This window comes from Natator depressus, chromosome 1 (genome assembly GCF_965152275.1).
Source record: "Natator depressus isolate rNatDep1 chromosome 1, rNatDep2.hap1, whole genome shotgun sequence".
Lineage (NCBI taxonomy): Eukaryota > Metazoa > Chordata > Testudines > Cheloniidae > Natator > Natator depressus.
Window position 1 is genome coordinate 259,922,842 of NC_134234.1, and position 17,189 is coordinate 259,940,030.

The window sequence follows — 17,189 nt, forward strand, 5'->3', positions numbered from 1 at the left end:
ATTTTGGTGCTTAGAGATTGCACCTTCACTGTGGTATCAGAGCCAGCAGTGATGTATAAGGCAAGAAATTTTCTCTGTCCAGGAGGAATGCCAGACTAAATCACTCCCATTAACCAATGAACCACACGAGAGTCCTGGTAATAGCTTGCCTTGACCTCAGAAAATCCTGGAATTCATATTCTATTTCAGCCAAAATCTGTATTTATTAGCACTTCCAAATACTGTATGGTATACTTCTTTCAGTGGTTCTTGTCATTTGCAGAGCAAATCAGATACACAGCCTCCTAGTGATTCATATTCCTGTTAGATAAAGGGCACCAAATGCTGCTAAAAATATAAACTTGCATTTCCCACATACAGTAAATTGCACTACAACCAGATGTACAGACAGTAACATCCTAGTAAGGTTCCCAGCACACAGCAAAAAACAGCTATTAGGAAGCAAGGCCACCAGTGTTTTCTAGCTGGTTTGTATTAAGAATCTTAGCTCCATTCCTCTAATGAAATTCAGTGCCAGAGATTGTAGACAGCCCAAAAGATCCATCTGTTGTGTTTAAAAAGGCACCACCCTGATTCCAGAACATTCAGAACAAAGTCAAGGGCACTCCCTTGGTTTTAAGTTGTTTTCTACTCCTTGCTGCATCCAGTTAAGTGCTCAACTAGTTGGGATTAAGTAGGTTTTCAGATACACAGTGTGGTTAAGGAAAGCAGAAACAGCTGGTTGAGCATTCAGAAACATACCAACTAAGTTTTAAAAGGCATTATAAACTGCTTCCATGAAAAGGGTAAAACTGGAACAGCTAGAGGGCTTGTTAAATTCCCACATCGCTGTTGCAACATCTGTATTTCTCACACAAAGCAGAGTAACCAATATTGAAAAGAGCTAAACTAAACTAGGCAGTTTTTGTAGTTGCTTCCAAAATTTAATTTTGTATGAGACGAGTACAACTTAGAGTTCATGTACTGTAAGTTAAAAAGTAGATTATTCGTTCACAAATCCCCCAGGGATTCTATTAGTAAAACAGCCCAAATATTTTCCCTCCTCATCTCCCCATTTAGGGCATACTGCTTAGCACACACACCTGAAAAGCTTTTATTACACTTTCATTCTTAATGCAGGTTAAACTTGGAACTCTCCCACTAAAACACACACACTTTCCTAATCTAAAAACAGGATGACCTAAAAACCAGCAGAAAAATTGCGTTTAGAAAATGAAGGATAGGTTTTGTTAAAAACAATAAATAACTTCTTTAGTCTTACCAGCAGAAAGTGTGAACTGGACAGACAGGATACCCATGAAAAGCAAATGCTGCTATCGTGTGTACATTCAGAAGAAAGATGCAGGACATTCTGCTTATTAAGAAAAGAATTAGAAATAATTTACTTTGGGGTTTTGTCACAATTTTAGTTTAAAACATATTTATTCAGTAAATATGTCTTGATTTAAAAAAAGAAACACAAAACATCTAAAAATAGACCCTGACACAGGTAGGTTGATTCTAGTGGCTTAAATTTTATTTTAAAAAGCTCAAAGGAAAAATTGTTGCACTGGTGTTCTAAAAATCAGACTTTCACTTAACTTCCTCTTTACAACACCAAATAGCAATTATTCACATATCACATGGCCAAAAGACTGGCATTTCCCCATACTTCCTCTTTCTGGTTTTAGAAAGGCAAAGAAAACTACTGATCTCTACAATGTGGAAACAGTCTATAAAAGCATATACTTCTTTGGTCCTGTGTGGTTTATTTCACAACATAGGGCTGTACCTTCAGAAGGAAGGTAGGCAATAGCCAGCTTCCTCCTGTAGGAGAGGTGACAGTCAGCTATTACTGGATAAAGTGCTGCTAGCCTGTGACTCAAGAGTTATAATTTATATTGTGCTCCCTCACCTTCTGCTTAAAGAGCAATTCTCGGTTTTACTGTGCTCCCTCACCAGCTTTACAGAAGTATCTTTGTTTCACTCCGTTGCAATTTACATTTGCACCTAATCCTGCTAATAAAGATGATGTAGAAAAACTAATACTTGACAAACTCATAACTCTCTCTAAGACATGGAATTCTTGAGAAATCTTAACAAAATTTCATCAATTATAAATTCTAATGGGACAATTTAACTTTGAAATCACATAAAGAGATTAAATATTCGAATTTCAAAGCAGTTCTGCGTGCTTTGCAACCAGTTGTTGCTACTCCTTGAAGTACCCAGGAAGTGAGCAGCTTGAAAGTGAGTGATTTATGTTAATTAGAGACTGCAGCATTAAGAGTCCATTCCAATTCAGCGTGAATCCACCCTGAGATTATTTACTCCCAAAACATCTACTGAAAATGAGAAGATGCAGCTGTGGCAACTGAAACAATTCTGGGCTTTAAGAGGAAAATAAAAAACAAGACATGTTAAAACAGTTCCAAGTGAGAGTAAGGTTTAGAAATTAATGAATCCAAATATCAGCATAAAGTTTCCATGTAAATACAGATTATAATTTTTTCTGTTAGTAAAATTCTTTGGAAAGCAACTTCAGAAATGTAAATGAGTTCTTTGCCAATGACTGTTTGGCACTCTTCCCAGAAATTCATATTTATTACTAGCAAGAGCGCAGTCTCAGGAGTCTATCTTCCCGATTTACTTTGTGTCAGCACCAAAGTCAATCCTCTAGAACGCCATAAGGCTCAAATGGAAAAAATGATGCAACACCAGAACTAAGTGCAAGAACGATCAGCAGAAACTAACAAAGCCCCACTGATAACCTCATATTTAAAATTTATAGCAATCATTCAGTTAAAAAAATTGGTATGAACCTGTTAGAAACTTTTATATCTTTAACACTACCATTAGTGATTCATGTAAAACTATAAACACAATTAATTCTAAAATGAACCAAAAGAACATACTTTCATCCCAATTAAGTATTTAACTGCTTTATCCCCATGTATATGAACCAATTATTTTTGCTTCCTTCCCCCCCACTAAAAAAACATGGTTAATGAAAAGCTAGTTGTGGGGCCACTAGCCAGCAGTATGAACACCTAACAACTCGAACGCTCAGGACAAGCTGTAACAAACATTTTAAAAACATTCCAAAAACCACTTAAAAAAAAAAGCCACAAAAACCATCTGTCTCAGGCTCCCTGATGAGCAAGTCATTTCCTGCAGCACTTGGAAGAAAGATATTGCTTCTAAAATGGCCTTGTAGGAGGGCAAAGCAACCCAAACAAAGCAACGTATAAACCCCAATGAAGAAGGGAGAAAAGGACAGAAGAGGAGGAGGAGGAAAGATAGCTTAAATGGTTAAGGCAAAGAATGGGAAGCCAAGAGATTTCCTTGCCCTGGGCAACTTCTCTGTGCCTCATGTTCATCTGTAAAATGGGTATAATTTACCTGCCCCACAGGGAAGTTGTGGGGCTAAATTAAGCTCTTCGAAGGGGCATCAAAATCCTCATATGAAAGGCACAGTGTAAGTGCACACTATTATTATGAAGAACAACAGAGAGAGAGAGCGCGCACAGAACCACCCACCTCCGTATATCTGTAGAAAGGCGCTACTTTCCTCATCCACTGTCTGCACTCACAATGGAACATAGCACAGCAAGGGTTAACATCAATAAGAAATAGAACAGGTACAGCAGACTTGACAATTAAATTAGAATTATCTGAGAATTTTACAAAATAAAAACCTTCAGAACTCCTCCCCTTTCTGTCTGCACTAGCTAGCAGCTGCTAGAGATGATTTTAGGTACAAAAATCTCATATCCCCCAATTATTGCAAAATAGGGTATTATTTCAATTTAAAGATATGCCGAGAGATATGATAAAATTTTCTCCCTTTGATTTGGACAATATCGGGCATTAGCATTTGGATTAATCAGTAATGCAATTACACTGCTTTAAAAAAATCACAGAAACCTCAGGAGACTTTTTAAAAGATTCTGCTGGGGTCAGAAGGACTGCGATCTGCACATTTTGAAGAAAACAAGAAATGCACCTGTGTGGAGGATGGGAAAGAAGGAATCTCACTGGCTTATGGCAAGAGGGAAGGTAATCAAATACTAAATTTGGTGAATATACAAAAAAATTTAAATACTTTTGTGGAAATAAATGGGGTGATGGAAAAAAAATCAGACATTTATGAGTAAGAATTCTGGAAAGAATTCCAAAGCTTTTAATACCTTAACTATTCTGGCTAGTCAACCAATAAATACCACTGGAAAAAAAGGAAACAGTCAAGGCCAATGAACAAAAACTAAGGCAGTATTAATTAATCAAATAATACAGTACCAGGAATATTAACTGCTTTGGTTCCATTTCCTGAATATAGGAAATGGTCTCCCCACATGATAGACCTTTATTTCTGTGAGAGTTCCCCCCCCACACACACACTGTTTACAATGCATACATTTAATTATGAAAAGATTTACTCAACACAAAAAAATAACCATATTGCATTCAAATTCTCATATTTTATTCAAACTTTTATCTACCTTTATCGTAAACACATAATAGAGACCAACCCTCCACACTATTCTGAACCTTTCTCATTAACGCCAAAAGAACCATTAGAAATCAGTATGTAAAAGCAAGCGTTTATAGATTTTTTTTAAAACCACACAGGACATATTTCATTTATTAGTTATAGAAAATGTGCTGGCAGACAAAATTAAATTAATAGACAAAGAATCGAGTCCCTTCCCAGGATTTTAATATTTTTTAAAAGACTTCACACAAAAAATAAATTATTGAAGTATCATCTTCAGATTAGGAAATTGTATGGTGTCTGTCCTGATCAGTTACCCTTTTTCAGAGGGTGGGTTGGGAGTGGAAGGGAGGTCCTGATGTACTGCTTGAGGATATCAAGATGCTATTCCTATTACCAAATGCTTTTTATTAAAAAAATAAATGCATACAGAATTTAAGATACCTAGAGTCAGTACTTGCCAGTGCTAGAAAATCTAAGGGGAGGAGGATGCCTGTGAAGTGGAAAAATGTCTTTTTAAAAACAACAAAAAAAAGTAGTGCTCTACTTGTGTATATGTATAGCCACTTATCCCTTACCTCCTTGCCCCAGGGCACTTAGATTCATTACTCTATATGTAGTCAAACAGAAAGAGAATGCTAGGCCATGTGAAACTATTAACCCTTCTAAATTCAGAGTTGAATGAAAATATACCAAACAAAAAAAGGAATGTACATCTTTAACTTTCATTTCCAGTGTCGTTCTTCTGGTTTCACACTGTATGTTACTGTCTTGGAATTACAAATAGTTACTACCAAAAAAATATTCACTGTTTAAAAACATGCTGCTATCCGCGTATTATGCGACCGTTTTAAATTTTGAATTTCTTCAGTGTTTCAGGAAAAGAAAAAAAAAAAAAAAAAAAAAACACATATTGGAAATAATATGGTTACTAAATGCACTGCTGATCTAATATCCTGGATTTCACAAAATTTCCATGGAGTTATTTTTATTTGTTTTTTTTATACATATATACAAAATTATGTAGCAAGTTCACCAGGGAAGGCCAGCAAAAACATGGGAGATTTGGCCTGGCAACAAACTAAGCTGAAATGGGACAACTCAGGGTGGTGATAAACAATTATTTTAATACATCTGCAGTGATATGACCTTTGACCTCACCAGTCCCATCCCCACAATGCTTGTGAAATACTATTTGTATTTAACCTAACTCTTGAAGTGTGCATTGATTTCCTGCTCAAAGAAAATAAGCAGGGTAAGGGAAAAAAAGTACACCTACACAACTCAGAATTAGTTCCCCCCAAAACATCAAAATTGTAAATATATCTTGAAATTGTTTCTCAGAAAAGCAGAACTGTTTCTTACCTCTAAAGCTGAAGCATGTGACTCCGGCAGACTTGCTCATTTGCATAGAGTCAGACTAAACTGCTGCAAAGAAGAATACTTCGTCAGCCATTTTGAGACTGTACTGTCTCAGTGGAACTGAAAATGTTTTTAAAATGGCTGCACTCAAGATAAGCCACACAGTGACAACTCAGCAGTGGATAAAATGTTTATGCAGCAAAGCACCTCCCTCTTTACCACATGGGAAGAAATAGTACAGGCACAGGGGGAGAAAATGGTTAATGGACATACTGCAAAACGACTACAGCTTCTCAGAGTACAAGTGATATAAAGAAGAAAACATGTGAGGCATGAAGACAGTCTTGTTATGTCTGTGAACCAGTCTGTGGCTCAGGATATATATTACATACTCCAAATCCTTCTTGATTCCAGACAGCTCTAACTCCATGCCACATATTAAAAGCTACAAAAATAGAGCCAAATCATGCACAGAGCTGACAGACTTTAGAAAATACTCTTCAAAAGGAGCCTCATTTCAGTCCTTAAAAAAATGGAAATCTGCTCCAGGTCATTATAGCTTTTTTCCATATTATCAATCACCATCACAACATTACAGAAATATTTGGGAAGACCAGCTACACGGTACAACAGTTACCACATTTGAAACTGGAAGTTCATTCTGTACACCAAAAATTTAACTAGAAGAGCACTTTTCAAAAACTCCACACATCAGGCACCTAAAATCTTTGCAAGAAATTAAGTACCAAACTAATATATAAAACCAGCAATTTTTTTGTGATGTCAAAAATAGGATATAAAGGGTTAACACCTTTTCAGGTGGAGTGATTTGCAATAGGCTCCCCTCCATATGAAGCAGTTCTTGAAGGGGACAAACTACAATGATGTACACTTAAAAAAGGGAATATTTATAAAGTATTTCAACTGAACTAGAATTAAAGGAGAACCTGTACCATGTTAAAGGCCACTTACAAACCACAATCACTTGGCCTACCAGACAGTAAAGTCTCAGTTGCTACAAGAGTTCCTCCCTAATAACTTCACTCCATTATGCAAACACCTGCAACAATAGCCATACACAAATAGTATGGCCATTATTAGCAGTTTTCATTATGGGGTTTCATCTTGAGGAAAAGGAAAAAAAATCGAATATCCACCACAAATAATACATGCTGGGCTTCTTTTTGGAAGATCATGAAGCTCACTATCTCTTTTCCAAACCTTTCCAAAATTATACCATGTATGACACATTCTGGATGTTTCTGTTGCCCGTGATAGCTGGTGACCTCAGAATTAGTTAATCATTCCAGCAACAGATGCCTGCTGTGCTCATCAGCACCAAAATTAGTATTTGGTACTGACCCAGAATGTTGAACCAGGCTATATGGTTAAAACAAGAGAAAAAGGAAAATGCACAGTGGCATGGCTTGCAATATAAATAACTGAGTCAACCTAGCTCAATTAGAAGCTTTGATTAGATTGTAAATGATTAGAGGATAACTACAAATATGTTTGTAACTCTGTACCCAACAGAAAACAAGAATCTTGGAAAACAAACTTGTCCAAACAGGAGAGACTGAATTAATTCCATGCAAGCACTCAAACCTTCTCCCCGCTAACAGTCACCTGCAATTCTAACCAACATTACAATAGTTTGTAAACAGGAAACAACCAGCATTTTGAATGATTGGCTATTCATATCCAATCCTATCGTAGCCAAGTGTCAACATTTGTTATGAACTTTCTGTTTACAGACACAGAGCAATGACAAATTTTAGACCCCAACATTAGCATTTTATTTTATTCAGATTAAACACACCCTTTAAGTATGCACTTCTGCTGTGAAACACAATCTGAAATAGGGTTCCACGTTTATTGTGTTCTGAAAGATTTAAAGATCAAATGTGCTCTTTTTATTAATTGTATATCTTTTCTAAACATAATCCAGATCCCAAACTGAATCTGTAAGAGAGTCAAGCTAGGTTGCTTCCTTCTCACTCAGTCACCAGCATTAAAGGTTCAAAATTATGACATTTCACCTAAGCAATACCAAGGTCTTTAAATTATGCCCACTCAATGAAATCTATGAAACCTTAATGGGTTCAATAGGTTTGTTTGGCTCTGTAATTACAACTCAAGAAATAATTCTGTTGATACAGAAGAAAAAATATAATCCATCTCACTCTGTTAGCACAGTAGAACTAATACAGCTAATACGATTAAAATATTATATAAATATACAAAGGCCCTGATTCAAAGAACATGAACAACATTAATCATGTCTCATCACAATAAAGTCAAATTGCCTATTCATGTACTTAAAGTTATGTACATGATTAGACCAGAATTCAGCAAGATATTTAAGTCATAGAAGTCAATAAATCCAGCTAAACAGACACAGGCCATGTCATTAAGAAAATGAGTAGTACTTCAAAGCATGTTAACTTAGCTAACACTTTGCATAGGTGGTCTGGGCTAGCAGTCACAGCTGGGATGAGGTCTGCCCATCAAGTACAGTAGTCACCAGGCAGGAGTTGAAGGAATTGCAAGAGCCAGTTTCCACAAACAAGAGTCAAGATCAGAGTCAGGCTGGGGTCAGAGACCAGAGATCAGAGGCAGTACCAGGCTAGGATCGAGAGGCAGGAGTCAGAGACTGGAGATCATGACATCAAACAAAATCTGGCATTGCAAGCAGGCCAAAGTCTCTATGGTTGTCCAGACAACTTCCTGGGGCAACCCCTCAAGTTAACAAGGTGCTTGGCCAATCAGAGGGCCACAGAGCACTGTCACTCTGGGTTTCTTGGGTTGTACTTCCTGAGGCGCCTGCTCTCCATAGTGCTCCCTGGCTGTGCCTTTGCATGGCCACCCAGTGGCACTGTTGGAATTCAGCTGTCCCAGGCTCTCCAGACCTGGGTTCTAATTCCTGGATCCTTACACACCCTTTTAAACATGGCTTTGTCCAGAGTAAGTGCAAAAAATGGTGATTAAAAATGGTAAAGACATGCACATTAATTGCCTTTAAACACCACTCATTTTCCTAGTGTGGACATGGCCAAAGTCAGAACATTTCATTTTCATATTTGCAGACAAAAACTATATTAAGATGGAGTTACAGTTGAGAATCCCTATCAGTAGTTTAGGGTAAAGAAGAATACAGGAATGGTGCCATTTTCCCAAAACTGAAACATTACAAACCCAGGAAATTCAGAGTTAAAAAGTTAAATGTAAGTCCAAACATGTTAAGTTACAAAAATATACAGTTAAGGCACCCAAATTACCGGACAGAGTTAAGGTTGTGACCCAGGTAATAATCATATGATTATCTGGGGGGAGGGATAGCTCAGTGGTTTGAACATTGGCCTGATAAACCCAGGATTGTGAGTTCAATCCTTGAGGGGGCCATTTAGTGATCAGGGCAAAAATTGGGGACTGGTCCTGCTTTGAGCAGGGGGTTGGACTAGATGATCTCCTGAGATCCCTTCCAACCCTGAAATTCTAGGATTACAGTATTTTAGCATTTGTGGTCACAGATCAGATTACATTGACTTTTAAAGATGTATTTTCTCCCTCTGCCCCATGAACAGCAAGTATGAAAGTCAAGGTGAACGCTACCGCTTCTAATGATTTGAAGATAACTAGTATAAGCCTTATGTCATTTTAGAAATGTTAACTTTTAGGGGAAGATTCTCTGCTATGCTCTGTCTGATTTATGCGATTCTGGAGCAGCAAAACATATCCAGAGAATATTGGCCAGTTAAATTCGGTTAACAGTTGTTTTGCATCACCAGCGCAGTACAAAGCAGCCAAAACACAGACAGACCCTAGTTTCTCCTTCCTGTGCCCTACATTCTCCTACACACCCACATCCCTCTAGTTCAGGGGTTCCCAAACTTGGTCTGCGGCTTGTTTAGGCTAAGCCCCAGGCGGGCCGCAAGATGCTTTATTTACCTGAGCGTCCGCAGATACGGCCGCTTGCAGCTCCCAGTGGCCGCAAATTGACACATTTTAAAAAAGATACCCAGTTATTTAGTTTCAAAATTAGTTGTTGCACACTTAAACCTTAAAAATGTGACTCTCTCAAAGATTTTTGACTCAACTACGCATCTGGATAATCAGACTTAGGAGTTTCTATAGACTCAGTCTATCAAGTAAGAATAAAAAAAAAATGTTAATACAGGTCTACAAAAGCCATCCAATCCATTAAATCTAAGTAAAAACAACATGCCTGAATTCTCATATTATAAAATGAGAATTTACAGGCACAACACACATGGGAAAACTAATGCAAAATAATCCAAGATAAAAATGGCTCTCTTAAACCCACAAAAGTCAGAGTTTGATCTGCGTTTGCATCCTATTATATCACCCTGATGCACCTAAGCACTGCAGATCACACAATTCTAACTGGGAACAAGGAAGGTAGTTTATGTTTTTTGATATGGTGAGAATGCATACGTGTTGCAATACTTAATCCATTAATATCTGTGAAGGATAAGTGGAGGCATTATTATTATTAAACTGTGCTTCAATACTTAATTAAAATAGCTAAAGATACAATTTCAGCTTTAACCAACTTTTCTGTGTATGGTCTCAAGTTGAATGTACACGTCTGTGTAAGTATATACATTTTATAAAAATTCTAGATTGCTGTAGCATAAAATGGCTCCTTGCAGTGTTGTGTAATGGAGGAGAACAGCACAAAATGGCCACCCTACTGACAAAATGACTTAGCTTTGCATTATACAGTCTCCTTGAACAGTTAACTGAAACAGTCCAGAATGACTACAGTTGTAAAATCTGTACCTCCTTTAATAAAAATAAAGTATCAATTTATTAAAATCCTTTTTTTCCTTTTTAGATCCATTTTGAGAAATGGTTTCTCCTTTTTCAAATCCTAGTCCACTTACAGCAGGTTAGCTATGTTCAGTTCTCAATGTTAACAAAAGATAATTATATCAAATTGGCCTGAGTACAAAAAAAAAAAAAAAAAAAAAAACACATTCCGAGAAGGAATGTACTCATATTTAGCCAACTAATTTACTAAACTTTCATATGACCTTATATATTTGTTCCTGGAAGACACGATAGTCAATGTAACTCATTGGCACCTTTCTGTTCATTTACAGAATGTATGACTCAAAATAAAACATTTCACAGCTGGACAGGACACTGATATATTTTTAGAAACCTACCTCATTAAATATAAATTAATTAGTGTAAGGAGAATTACACTAATATGCACCAAGAAAATAACAGTTTCTGGATTTTTCCATAATTCCACATTTAACACCTAATATTGGTGTTTAATACTAACAAATACATGCGGTCCAGACAGTTTTTTAAAATACAGATTACTTTGATCTTCTGAGTCAATGGCTTTCAAATACATAATTATAATTTTAAAACACAACCCGCTTAAAAAAAATATATGCATCAGCACCTCAGCGGTGCTAATCAAGTGACAAAGCAAGAGTGTGTGCAACAGAATAAAGCATCTTTTTAAAGTTATATTCTCTAGGTACAGTAGCACAATTTTCAGATAGGATATCAATTGTATTTGTCACACACTAGTTTTGCACTTTGTCTTTCAATTGCTAGAAGCAAATACTTTGGATATTTAGAAAACAAAATATTTACAAATAGTTTTACTAATTACAAGCATCCTGCTCATTAACTCTTGATCGTCATATGTGATATCATTTTATAAGGTTAAAAAAGTATGTTTGTACAGATTATGAGTTTAGGAGACTAAAATAGTGCATTGCTGAAGTGCCTGAGATGTTCCTCTTAATTTCTGTTTACGGTGCTACAACCATACCACTACACTAAAAAAGAGCCAAGATAAACTATTCTAAACCTAGTATTTTCTGAGATAGAAAACAAAACACTGAGAGGGAAGAACAGGGTGTAAATCAAGTACAAGCCTTTCCAAAAGGTTAGGGACAGATCCATGTTTCTGCAGTATACTAAGCTGAATTTTTGATGATGTATATAGTAATTATTTGAAGGAAGACTGTACATTTTTTTTGGTGAGGAGGGGACTTTGTAACACACTAGAGATGTTCATGAGCTTACGTTTTGAAGTACAAGCCATACTGGTGTTAGGGTTTTGAGGCCCTCTGAATAATATTACAGTCACACTTGCACTCTAGAAAGCTAGTGAATTGCCTCTGTCATGCTTCTTGGTCCAGTTCTATTTTTGTTTTTTAAAAATCTGCAACACATCTTTATATAAGTGCATCATTTCATGATCAGTTTATGAGGACCAGTTCTAGAAAATATAAAACAATGTTCTAGTGCTTCCAGAAAGTAAGAGATTTTATTTAAGGCCAAACTTTTAAATTTCCCTGCTTCCATCGTCAGAAAAAGAAAAACTAAGACATTTGCAGACATTCAAACCAGGTCACATCAAGGCTTGCAAGAAAGTTCAATATAGCCACCTGCATATTGGGATGATAGCACATTCCATAAGTTTATCAAATAGACACATGAAGTTGGCTGTGCACAAACACTAACTCTTTCTAACTGAAAAATAACCGAGGCCCATAGTCTCCATGTGGGTGAACTACCATGCCTCAATAATCACAGGAAAATTGAACTAGCAAAAATTTCAGTCATGAAGTGTCACGTCAATTCAAATCTGAACAGTTATTTAAAACATAAAACACTCCATTAGTTGCCCAACAAGGACTACATGCAAACTTCAGCCCACACTTCTCTTTAATGGTGCCAGCGAAAACTATGAGCTACAGGGGGTTTTAAATACGCTTTCAGGCAAGGTGGCTTTCACAAAGCAGAAATATTTTGGACCATTGCTTTGGAAGGTATACTCCTGCTACAGAGTGGACACCATTTCTTATACTCAGATTGTAAACTTTCTGGGGTAGGGATAGACTTTTTGTTGCATGTTTGTACAGCACCTAGCACAATGTCCAAGACTGAGGATGGATGACTGGGCAACAAAATGGCAGATGAAATTCAATGCTGACAAATGCAAAGTAATGTACCTTTCAAAATGCAATCCCAACTATACATACAAAATGATGTGTTCTAAATTAGCTGTTAGCATTCTACAAAGAGAGTCATGGATAGTTCTCTGAAAACATCCACTCAATGTGCAGTGGCAGTCAAAAAAGCTAACAGAATGTTAGGAATGGGATAGATAACAAGAAAGAAAATATAATGCCTCTATCTAAATTCATGGTATGCCCACATCTTGAAGACTGTGTGCAGATCTGGTCCCTCCATCTCAAAAAGGATATATTGGAAAAAAGGTACAGAGAAGAGCAACAAAAATGATTTGGGTACAGAACAGCTCCCATATGAGGAGAGATTAAAAAGACTGACTTTTCAGCTTGGAAAAGAGATGACTAAGAAGAGATATGATAGAGCTCTATAAAAATCTCCAATTGTGGGGAGAAAGTGAGTAAGGAAATGTTATTTATTTTTTCACGTAACACAAGAAATAGGGATCACCCAATGAAATTAATAGGCAGCAGATTTAAAACAAACAAAAGGAAAAATTTCTTCATACAACGTGCAATCAACCTGTAGAACAGGGGATGCTGTGAAGGCCAAAACTATAACAGAGTTCAAAAAAGAACTAGATAAGTTCATAGAGAATAGGTCCATCAATAGCTATTAGCTAGGATAGGCAGGGACACAACACCATGCTCTGAGTGTTCCCCTAGCCTCTGCTTGCCAGAAGCTGAGGGTAGATGACAGGGTGGATCACTTGACGATTGCCTGTTCTGTTCATTGGCATTGGCCACTGTCAGAAGACAGCATACTGGGCAAGATGGACCATTGACCTGTCCCCCAGTACAACCATTCTTATGGAGCTCTTAGGTATTACTGCAATATACATAAATAATAATTTCAATTGTGCTAAATACTTAAAGTACTATCAATTGCTGTGTAAATTGAGAAAAGCTGGTAGGCAGCCTCACAAGAGGATACCAAGTTCAAAGAGGCATGGAAAATCCATTGTCACACAGAGAGCCATAATTACATATACTTGGATATTTACAACACATTCATCTTCTATAGACTACAAATAAAAAAAGGGTAAGGTAGAAACTTTCCTCATCAATGCACTACAACCCCCTCTGACACAGGAGGTGGTAGCTGTTAAAATGAGTACATAAAAGCTTTATTACCAGCAAAATCTCAGATCCAACAATACCTTTTACAAATATTTTCCCCTGGCCACTTTCACCAATTATTTTTAAATTTAAATATCTCACAGCTCATTTTCTCTTCCTAGATCCTTTAGGGAAGTTGTAATGTTGAATTTGTGACATCATAGTAACTTCAACAGCAACAAAATGATTTTATAAACACAAGACTGGAGGACTAAACAGAATTATTAGGGGAGTGACAAATGGAGAAAACGTATTAAAACTACAAACTATATCAATAATAGTGACTTACTGGTATGGTGCTTTTTTGTACATATATTCCTTATTAAGTTTCACAATGTAAATATCCTTAAGACTTTTGGCATAGCAATTCCTATTGATTAGTAAGCACAGTAGTAAACCTAATTAATTTTTCATATAGAAAAACTGGCCTTCGGAAATGGTTAAGGATACTTTAAAAAAAAAACAAACAGATTTAGCATATTATATAACAACTGTTCTTTCTTTATTTTAGATTAGTCTATACTTCTTAACATTTTTAAAGAAAATATACCGCATTGAAAAGACTCTATTCAATCTTTTTTCTCAAATACAATTACTAGTGAATAAAACATTTTCAAAGTTTGTTTTGTTTTACATGTTTAATTTACAGCAGCTTTGGTGAACTAAGAAATAAAATTAAAAAAAAAAAAGTTTCTTCAACAATTTTCAATCCTAAAAATGAAAACAGCCAGCCTGAACACTTGGCTAGTTGCATCATCCCATACCAAATGGGAAACAGACATTTCAGTGTGAGTGAGTGCTTCCAAGCTTTTGGTGGCTCGAAACATTACAAAGAGGGCCTTCCAACAGGGAAGTTAATGCACTGCAGTTGATATTTAACTTCCAAGTAGGTGAAATGGACACAACTTAATAGTAGAAGGAACTGGCGAACACTGAAGATTCAATGTGTCAGCCACAAATGATTGGATGTGTGCAAGTCTATAGGACTAATATTTCAATGAAAACCATTTAGATGGCTCAGATATTAGAAATTAAGAGGTCCACAATAGCATAACTTCTCATGAGTTTTTTTCCCCCATAGCAGTAGTTTTCAACCTGTTGTCTGCTGATCCCTGGGGGTCCACAGACTGTGTCTAAGGGGGCTGCAAAAGGTTGTCGTTGCCATAAAATAGTGGTTGTCAACCTGTAGTCCGTGGAATGAAAAAAGTTTGAAAATCATCCTCCTTTACCATTCAAGAGACCAACGTCAAATTAGTGTGCACAGCAACACATGAAACAGTCCAAAATATCATAATAGGGACTTCTTCAGTATCTCTAGCCGAGCCCCTTTAAACAACATATTTGTTACACTGTTTAAAGCAAATAAGTTTCTATTAAAGCGGTAATTCTTCTTTGCACAAAACACAGGTAAGCGCAATTTGGTCTGAGCTTCAAGGTCTCCCAACTTTATAAAACGAAACAAAACTGACTTATTTGTAAGGACTGTACCAACACACACAAAATGAGGTTACTGTATATAGTAATAATATTAGTCTGCGTGTGTGTATGACAAACTAGTTGCAATTCCAAATGAGTAGCATCGGATACCATTTTTCCTGATCCATGAGTACATAAAAAAGTCATTTGATATTTACAGCATGTATAAGAATCATAAGGTTTTCAAATGTGAAAAATATTGCCGTGACCAGCAAGATGTTTTTTAAAATTGTGAAACTTAGCAATTAAATAATTGTATAAAGCACTGTGCAAGTATTAACAAACAAATCCTTCCAATGTAAACTATTATCATTCCCATTTTACAGATGGGAAAACTGACAGAAGTTACGTTACATATCCAAGATCACACAGCAAGTAGCAGAACTGAATTTAGAACTAGAGAATTCCTGATCCTCAGTCTGATGCTCTTTTTATATACACAAAGGACCACACAATAGAAATTCTTGGATTAGACAAAGTAATGGTTATTTCTTACATTCCGATCAATTCTATATTTTAAATTTATTTACTTAGCTGGCACTATATCTTAGGTTTCAGAGTAACAGCCGTGTTAGTCTGTATTCATAAAAAGAAAAAAGAAAAGGAGTACTTGTGGCACCTTAGAGACTAACCAGTTTATTTGAGCTCACGAAAGCTCAGTCTCTAAGGTGCCACAAGTACTCCTTTTCTTTTCACTATATCTTACTGAGACCAGAGAAATTTAAGCAAGTATTATCAACTACGTTCTCCAACCTTCCCTAGCAGAATCTAAATATCTATCAACTATTAACTTCCGTAAAAGCTTTAATTGGAACAGTTAGGTTATTTTATACGATACCAAAGATGTATTTGAACTTATGGAATAATTCAAAATATCTTGTCAACAAAGGGAAGTTGTACTGTACTATTCTTCCATGCAGTAATTTCAGTTGAAAGTATATGGTTCATAAAAATGTTATGTTTACTTACATTTACTTGAGGAAATTGACCAATAATATATTTACTTTTAATGTATTGTCTGAGTACTGACAATTATAGACAGACTTAATTAAGATGTCTAGACATGCAAGCATTGTTTTTCTGGGGCTGCAAGAAGGTAGCAATTTTAAGCTTGACAGCCTCTCCCCCACCATTGTAGTGTGCAGTGCTTATGTTCCCCTCCTCCATTTTAACCAACATCTCTACACCTGAAGAATGTTATCAAACAAGCCACATGGGCAGTACAATAGGATGAAATATTATGCAATACCAGAGCCAATGGCAATATCGTTACTAGAATATCTGACAGGCACTAAAAATGTAATCGGGAAGAAATAAATATACCAACTAGGAGAAATAAAGAATGAAGACAACTGCAATACTTTTAACATGCTTGCCACGTCTCAACTAAATGCACTAAGTACAAAATTACAACATATTTTTGAACATATATGAGTTAAAAGACTAATTCTAAAACTTGGAACCCTGTGTTTTATGTATGAAGGCTATGGCTTAATTTTACTGCCCAGCAGTTTGTTTTGTGTCACATTTGTTCTATGTGGGCCTCACTGCAACTTGAGGCAGGGATTCTGGTCTTTGTTTAGTTCACCTAGACTACTGTACAATACCAATGATGCAACTTAAATAATGCATAGCTATGCCAACTTCCCCATCTTTCCCATTTCAGTGTGGAAATGCCCTCATTTTTAGTAAGTTAACCTCTGCTACGAAAATCTTTTCAAAAGCCATATTCG

The 17,189-nt window shown here is 36.3% G+C and overlaps 1 protein-coding gene across 3 annotated transcripts in view; it reads right to left on the minus strand.

The window, feature by feature from the left end:
• ATF7IP (activating transcription factor 7 interacting protein) overlaps nucleotides 1-17,189 on the minus strand; it is a 168,280-nt gene that overhangs the window by 150,049 nt on the left and 1,042 nt on the right. The window lies entirely within an intron of this gene.